Source organism: Phyllobates terribilis, unplaced genomic scaffold (genome assembly GCF_046119375.1).
Source record: "Phyllobates terribilis strain yellow unplaced genomic scaffold, ASM4611937v1 Scaffold_7__3_contigs__length_470593459, whole genome shotgun sequence".
NCBI lineage: Eukaryota > Metazoa > Chordata > Amphibia > Anura > Dendrobatidae > Phyllobates > Phyllobates terribilis.
Window position 1 is genome coordinate 183,091,027 of NW_027362767.1, and position 8,518 is coordinate 183,099,544.

An 8,518-nucleotide genomic window follows, 5' to 3' on the forward strand; every position below is an offset into this window, starting at 1 on the left:
TGGCGTCGGCACGCCTTAGGCTCTAACTGAGCTCCCTGAGTCTAGCTTGCAGGAGCCTCGTGCTCCACTGCTGAACTATTAGCTGTGTTCTCTAGACCCTATATATATCCCTATCCGGGTTCCCTCTGGTGGTCTGAGGTGGAAGGTGGAGGTGTATGTATGCTATGAGGGCCTCTTGTGGAAGCATCCGTCCATGCACCCCTCTAGGATCTGTGGCACTCATGGGCAGCAGGGGTGCCACATATACAGCCAAGGCATCTTTCAACCTTCCTGTTAGCCCCTCACAAAATTGACTTTTAAGGGTTGAGTCATTCCATTTGGAATCCGTTGCCCATCTACGGAATTCCGAACTGTACGTTTCCACTGACCGAATCCGCTGCTGAAGGCGACGTAGCTTAGACTAAGCCAAGGCGACTCGGTCAGGGTCATCATAGATCAGGGCATGAGCTCCAAAAAACCCCTCCACAGATTGGAGACAAACTGAATCCTGCGGTAACGAAAACGCCCATGACTGAGGATCTCCCTGCAGTAGAGAGATCACAATGCCAACCCGTTGCTCCTCATTACCGGAAGAGTAGGGACGAAGCTTGAAATACAATTTGCATGCCTCCTAAAATACAAAAAATCTGTCCCTAACTCCTGAACACTGTCCAGGAGGGCAACCTTGAGTTCAGGCTGGACAGGCCTACCTGCCCCCACATTGGCAGCCTGTAACCGCTGATACTGTTGCTGAACCTCACAGCGGAGGTCATTCACCTCCAGAGACAGACAGTGGAACTGCTCTGCGAGCTTTGCAACTGATCCTATACCAAAAGGGAAAAAAACAAACAAGGTGCAAGCCCAAAAACACACAGAGAAAAAAAAAATTACAGTTTTTTCTTTTCAAAACGTGCTCGGCCGTTTATAATGTCACGCCAGGTGAGAGTGCAACACAGAGAGTAACGCCAGGTGTGAGTACAACACAGAGGGGAAAGGGGAAGGGAGCCCAGACACCAGGGAAACGGGGGGAGTAGTGACCTCCTAATCTGGACTAGAATCACTCTGACTCCGCTAAATGTTCCTATACAGCTTCCGCAGCTGTCGCCGAACACGTGCCTCGCCCTGCTGTCCCTGGCGAAAGGCTACAACTAGGGGTGGAAGGAGATGAGCACTAGTCAATCTCCGCTAGCAACTAAAGACAAAAGGGAAAGACAAAACAAGGGAATAATGGCTTAGCTTTAGATGAACTCCAATAGTGCACACTGCCTCAAAACTCCAGAGAGGACGTCGTGCTGATACAGCCAAGATCCAGGAAGGAATGAGTATAACCGGTGACGCCCACCTGGAGAGACCAGGTATATATACACCCAGACCAGAGGGAGGTTGTCGCTGGGTCCTAAAGAAGGCCTCCTATCTAGGAAGCTGTATGCAATGCCAAACGTGGAGATCTCCTACAAGCCACCGCAGGGCGGCTGTCTGTCACCTCCGACACACCCGTGATAGTCAATCACCTGAAGAAGTGGCTTGAAGACCCGGACATGGTTGGTGCTGAACTACTCTGGTTTGTGGACGGATCTTTAACATATATTTTTCTGAAATGATGAGACCTCTCCTTCCTGCTTTCCATTATTACTATGCACTACAAGGGTCGTGGGACCCCATATAATCAATCATTTATGGTACATCTTTCCATATATGGATGTGCTATGCAAGATCAGATCACCTTAGATATTCAGAAATGATACAGTCTAATATATTATATTCATTTATTATTGTGTCGGGGTCGTAGCGACATTCCACTCGTCCTCCAGTCACTCCAAATTAAGGCTATGAGCATGGGTCAACCATTCAAAGAATGAGTCAGACAACAAGCTGGTTCAAACTCAGAGCATGCTCAGAAAGCTACTGGCAAGCCACGATCTCAGCAATGTTCTGTCTTTATTTCCGCATGCACAAACTTAAATACACTACATAATGGGGAGGGGAAAGGGAGTGTTCGGGGCGGGGTAAGCCATAAATGTCTAGTATCCAGCCACTCCTGATTGGTCCACGACTCCTTAACTCAGTCTCTGGGCAGACAACCGTCAGTTGATGTTTTGGTTTCATTTCTCTGAAACAGGTGCTGGCTGATACCGGCGCCATCTTAGGATAAGTTTCGATCTAAGTAACACGTAGCAAGGAAAGCTTATTGTTATGAGACACAAAATGGTGGTTAGTACATAAGCAAAGCGTATAAAAGTATAAAAGTGGAAAAATATATATTCTTTCTTACCCTGACATTACCCCCTAAACACTAAGCTTTCCCTTGCTTCGGGGCCTTTGAGACTGTCCATGTGTGGGGGAGAGGGGAGGGGGATTTCTTCACCCAATCATCTTAGAAGCTGCCCCCTTATGGGACGCCCCCAAACAATTGAGCCCTACCCTAAATGACACATGGAGTTCTCCCAACTGACCCTAAACTAGATCTCTCAATTGGACTCTGTCATGGGGGGTCTGGTCAGGCTTGTTCAAAGGAGTGTATTTCTCCATATCTTCCTTACTGGTATCATCATGTAACAGAGATGTGGTTTCTTGATTCAAAAAAGGTCCCGGAGGTTGGAACAGCATTGTTTATAGCTTTCCTGTATAGGGGACTATGCAGCATACCATGTCATTCCTGCGCAATTCACTATGTCACAGTAATCAAATCGATACGTCTGGATTTTTGCGTGAGTATCTACCCAGAATGTGGTAGCTGTCCACCCTGGGACAGACAGTAAGCATATGGAATGGATATAGAAGAAGGTAGTCATCTTTTATAGGCTCGTTCTGTCTCTCTTGCAGTGGGAGGCGTGAATCCAGGTGCTCTTGCCCTCAAGCTTCAGAGCTGTAGGAGTAGTCAGGATCACAGTGTAGGGGCCCTCAAATCTGGGTTGGAGACAGTCTTTCCGGACAAACTTCTTTACGTACACCAGGTCGCCTGCGGTGAAATCATGTACCGCATCACCTGTGGATTCTGGGAGAGAAGCAGACACTGCAGAGCGGGTGTTAGTCAATTCTTTAGACAGAGCAATCACAAATTTTACTACTCTATCATGTGTTTCAGACAACTTTTGGGGCCTAATTTCTCCTATTTTAGGTGGGGTCCCAAACAAAATTTCATAGGGAGTTAGCCCATGTTTAGCTTGTGGGGTGTGTCTGATATGATACAATACTATAGGGAGTAGGTCGGGCCAGGGGAGGGGATGATCTTGGGTCATTTTCAAGAGCTGGGTCTTGAGTGTGGAATTCATCCTTTCCACTTTGCCTGAACTGGCAGGATGGTATGGAGTGTGGAGGCCCAAATCTGTTCCCAACATGTTCCAAAGTTCTTTGTAGATATTTGCTGTGAAAGCTGGTCCTTGATCCGATTCTATGACTTGGGGAACTCCAAATCTGCAGGCAATTTCAGTGATCAGTTTCTTGGCTGTGACTTTAGCAGTCATGTTGACAACCGGGTAGGCCTCGGGCCAGGCTGAGAACATATTCACGGCTACCAAAACGTACTCATATTTCCCTACTTTAGGCATTTGGATATGGTCGTCTTGTATTCTCTGCCAAGGGTAGTCTGGTTTAGCCATGTGTTGGAGAGGGACCCATGCCGTACACGTTGGGTTGCAGGTAGCGCAGACAGAGCAGGATTTTGAGTATGCAGTCACAGTGGAAGAGATTCCGGGTGCAAAGTACAGTTTCTTGATACATGCCAAGGCTTGATTCTTTCCTCTGTGTGTAGGCCCGTGAGCCCATGTTGCCACGGCTGAGTACATGCGCCTGGGCAAGCAAGGTTTTCCGTCCACTTGATAAAGAGTTGAGTCGACTTTTAAATCTTTGCGACCTGCCAGCACGGCTCCTGCCGCTTTCCATTGCTTGACTTCTTCAGTGGGGGTCTTCCTTTGTTCCTCACACAATTTTTCTTCAGGCATCCTGACCCCCCTGGATTCCACTCGTGTCTCCGCTGGACTTGTATGGTCTTCCGCCGGCTGTTCTTTGGCACTTGCTCTAGTGAGCGCCACAGCTACGGTTTGCAGGGTCTCCCCCATCTCTTCTTCCTTTTCCTGCCACTTTGATGACACATTCTCCACTGCTGCAATCTTGGCTGCTTGGTCAGCTAGGTGGTTGCCCCTGGCTTCCCTGGAATCTAGTCTTCCATGAGCCTTGACCTTGATAACAGCAACCTGAATGGGTAGTTCCAGGGCCTTCATTAGGGCCTTAATCCATGAGGCATGTTTCACTGGTGTACCTGCAGCTGTGATGAATCCTCTAGACTTCCACAAGAGTCCAAAATCATTGCAAATTCCATGTCCATACCTAGAATCGGTATATATGTTTGCCGTTGTTCCAGCTGCCAGGTGGCAGGCTTCTGTGAGAGCTACAAGTTCAGCTTCTTGTGCAGACATGTATGGTGGTAGAGCTTCAGCCTTGAGGACTGTTAGGTCTGTTGTGACAGCATATCTCGTGTGGAACTTCCCTTGAGGGTTTGCGAAACGGGATCCATCAGTCCATAGATGCAAGGCAGGGTGTGCGAGCGGATGTGCCACCATATTCTCTGGAGCAGAAGTCTCTTCCTGCAAAATTTTTATACAATCATGAGGTTCCACCAATGGACCTTCACCCTGTTCATCTTCCCCCCTAGAAGGTGGAAGCAAAGTGGCAGGGTTGATAGTCAGACATCTGGTAAATGTTATATTGGAGGGCAACAATAGGGAACACTGCAGCCGCAGGTGTCTTTGGTTGGTTAGATGTTTAGGAGATGTTTGTTGCAGAACAGCCGAGAGATCATGGCCAGCCTGTATAACTAGATCATGTCCAAGGACGATATCAGCTGACTTGTCAAGGAGGATGTGAGCAGCGTGGACCGCCTTAAGGCACGTGGGGGCAGTTCGAGCGACAGGGTCCAGGCGGGCTGAGTAGTAGCCTAAAGGCCGATACTTATGATCATAGCGTTGTGCTAGAACTCCAGAGGCATGACCTTCCGATTCAGAGACAAAGAGGTGAAATGGCTGAGTATAGTCTGGTAAGCCCAAGGCCGGGGCAGAGACAACAGCCTGTTTAAGGCGGTCAAAACATAGTCTGCGTTGGTGAGAGACACGTGGATCTTCAGCATGAAGCCAGACGGAACCTTCGTCCTTAAGACAGTCATACAGGGGTTGCATAAGCTTTGAGGCATCCGGAATCCATTGCCTGCAGTAAGTGATGAGGCCAAGGAAAGTCTGCATAGCGGAGTAGGTGGTTGGGAAGGTGATATCCATGATGGCTTGTTTTCTTTCTTCAGTCAGATGTCTAGCACCTTGTGATATACAATGTCCGAGGAAAATGACCTTGGGCAGACACCATTGGACTTTGCCTTTCGAGACCTTACAGTTAGCTGAGTGAAGAAACCAGAGAAGGGATGTTGACATCTCTGGCAAATTCTCTTCAGTGCCGCAGAGTAAAAGATCATCCACATATTGTAGAAGAGTGACCTGAGGGTTCTCTTGAACCCATGGCTCCAGAATAGACTTCATAGAATGAATGAATTGGTTAGGAGAGTTCTGGGCTCCTTGTGGAGTCCTGGTCCATGTAAGCTGTGCTCCTTGAAAGGTAAAGGCAAAAAGAAACCACGAATCTTCATGCAAGGGTATACTGAAGAAGGCGTTGGCCAGATCTAACACCGTAAACAAGGTGGCCGTTGGAGGCACCTGAGACAAGAGGGTGTTTGGGTTGGGTACCACTGGAGTTTCTAAAATGGTAGCTGCATTGACGGCTCTGAGATCCTGAACCAACCGGTATCTTGGAGGCTCTCCCGGAGCGGTTTTCTTTTTTACAGGAAAGAGTGGTGTATTGCATGGAGATACACATCTGACAAGGACTCCTGACTCCAGGAGGGAAGCGATTTGGGTACCCAAGCTTTGTTCTTGTGCCGCCTTGAGGGGGTATTGTGGCAACCGTGGGTACCTGTGTCCAGGCTTGAGGTGTACTTGGACCAGTTGAACCTGCAGGAGGCCAACGTCCTCTGGCCCGCTGGACCACAGAGAGTGAGGGAACTGTGAGGAAGAAATGACAGATGTGGCCGCCCCAGTGTCCACTAGAAACTTCAATGGTTGATGGTCCACCTGTAAAGTGACGGTCCCACAGGCGGCCGTGGGGTGCGTAGCCGGGAAAGTGGACACTGGTTGACCGGGCCGTCATTGGCATGGGTGAGATGGTTCACGGGAAGGTCCATGATTGCGTGGACCGTCATGAAACGAGCGGTCATGGTATTGTCTGCGGGTTGGACAGTCTCTGAGAATGTGATTAGGGCTACCACATTCCCAACACAGTATGCGTCCTTCAGAATCACGAGATTGTCTCTTGTCTCTAGGTGGCCCCCTGTCATTTCTTCTGTCTTGCTTTCTATATGTGGGAGGAGTATCATCACCTGTGCCTTTAACCATTACCCACTTGATTCCATGTTGGTTGCCAGGGGGTGGGTAGATTTCTTGAGCTTGATATACCATGGCAGGAGCGGCTTTCTTCTTTGGCTTAGTATCCTTTTCCATTTTTAGCATGGCTTTTTGGAAAGCTTTGACAATGTCCACCGCGTCGTTAAAAGAAGAAGAACGGATCTCGGGGCGTACCCTCAGAACCTCATCTCTGAGGGCGTCTTGTAGGCCATCTACTAGGGCCTGAACCAACAGGGCGGCCTGCGTCTTGACGTGAGGACTGTATCCGAGATCCTCAAAATGCATGCTGAGTCTTGCAGCATATCTTTCCACAGATTCATCAGGGTCTTGTTGAACATCTTGTACAGACCCAGCTTGATCTGACAAGCGATCCTGAGCCCAGGCTTTTAACTGTTTCATGTATTCTAGGCCGGATTCATACGTACTAAGGGATCCTGCTTTTGTGGAATCCATGGCCTTTTTGATAGTAGGCAAGAAATATTCCTTGGCCTTCACAGATGTGATACCTGCCAAATCAGCCCAGGTTGCACCATAAATGGCTCTGGTTGTGTCCAAGCGTCTAGCATACTGCATGGGAGATTTATCGGGATCAGGAAGCTTTGAGACCAGAGTGTCTACTTGTACTGGGGTAAAGGGTTGATATTTGATCATCCCTAAAGGTCCAGGAACTTGTTGAGGACCGGGCAGCGTCGCATGTTCCTTGGTGGTGTTTGGGGTGGCCGCTAGGGAGGATTCTTCAGGCAACAGAACCGCATTAGGTATCGGTGTCGGGGAGGAGGTTGCCACTAGTAGCTTAAAGGCCAAAGGCATAGCAGCATGAACTGCTGGACTACGGACACATACAATGCGTATTGAGTCCAATCCATGGGGGAGGGTCTCCATGCCTTCCTTGAGGGCTAGTATGTGTTCCTCCATGCACGGCCCGAGTGGGTAGCCGAAAATTCCAGAAGATATAAGTGGTATCGCTAAAGTGCGTCTGGGCATATCCTGATGACTCAATTTTCCTGCATGAAGGAGTACTGAACGGATGGTAGATGTGAGAGTGGAACGTGACTCTTCGGGGTTCTGGGGGTCATAAATAGGACCCACTGCATGTATGATGACATCAGCGGGCAGTCTACCCGCACGGGTGACTAAGGTCTGGCCTTTTGAAAGCTCTCCGTTTTCGGCTAAGTGAGCCTGGCATTCTGCAGCCAGAGTGGAACCAGCAGCAAGGGCAATTTTACGAGCCAATCCTCCAACATGGCTCATACGGGTGTTTGCAGGGTTGACTATGGCCCCCACCCGATGTGTAAGGATGTCACCATAGCCTATTGACAGAGTGACAGGGCGTCCTGATGGGTCTACTAGATTCCGGGAGCGGCAGGGGTCCCAGACTTCTGAGGGGCTGGGGGGGTGGTGTTCTTTCAGCAGTTGCTTGGAGCAAGGGCCGGAGTATGGGTAATGGATGTGGGGTGGAGGATGCCATAGGAGACGTATGGGATAAAGGGGGGGGGCTGGAGTATCTTGAGCCCATCCCTCATCTGGCTCCGTATCGTCTTGGGTAACAGTATGTTGGCGGAGGGAGAGCAGTCTGGCCTGAAATTCTGAGGAGTTGAGGAGGATATCCCCAGGATTATGAGCGACCCCTATGGGGAACAGAGGGAGCGCCTCAGCATCGTGGACTGGAGCAGAGGGTATCACATTAGTTTCAGATGGGTGCTCTGGGCCTGCGGGCTTTTCCACCCGTGCTGGCGGCTGGTAATAAGCACCGGACGGATCTAGTAGTGGATATAGGCCGGATTGGGGCTTTCCGGGCCTCCCACAACAAGTAAAAGGTGTAGTAAGATGGCCGTTGGAGGGAGGAGTTGGAGTGGGAGTGGGATTGTTCTTGGAGGCAGGAAAAGGTGTAGTAAGATGGCCGTTGGAGGGAGGAGTTGGAGTGGGAGTGGGATTGTTCTTGGGGGCAGGCTGGGCATCGTGCCATGGGCGGCCCCCCCCCACAGACACAGCAGAACTTCGCCCAGGGCGGGTTCTGCTGTCAGCACATACGACACGTCCATCCTTCCGATGATTTAGCGTCGGCGCCATTATAGGGTGGTGGCTGAGGGCTCGGTGTA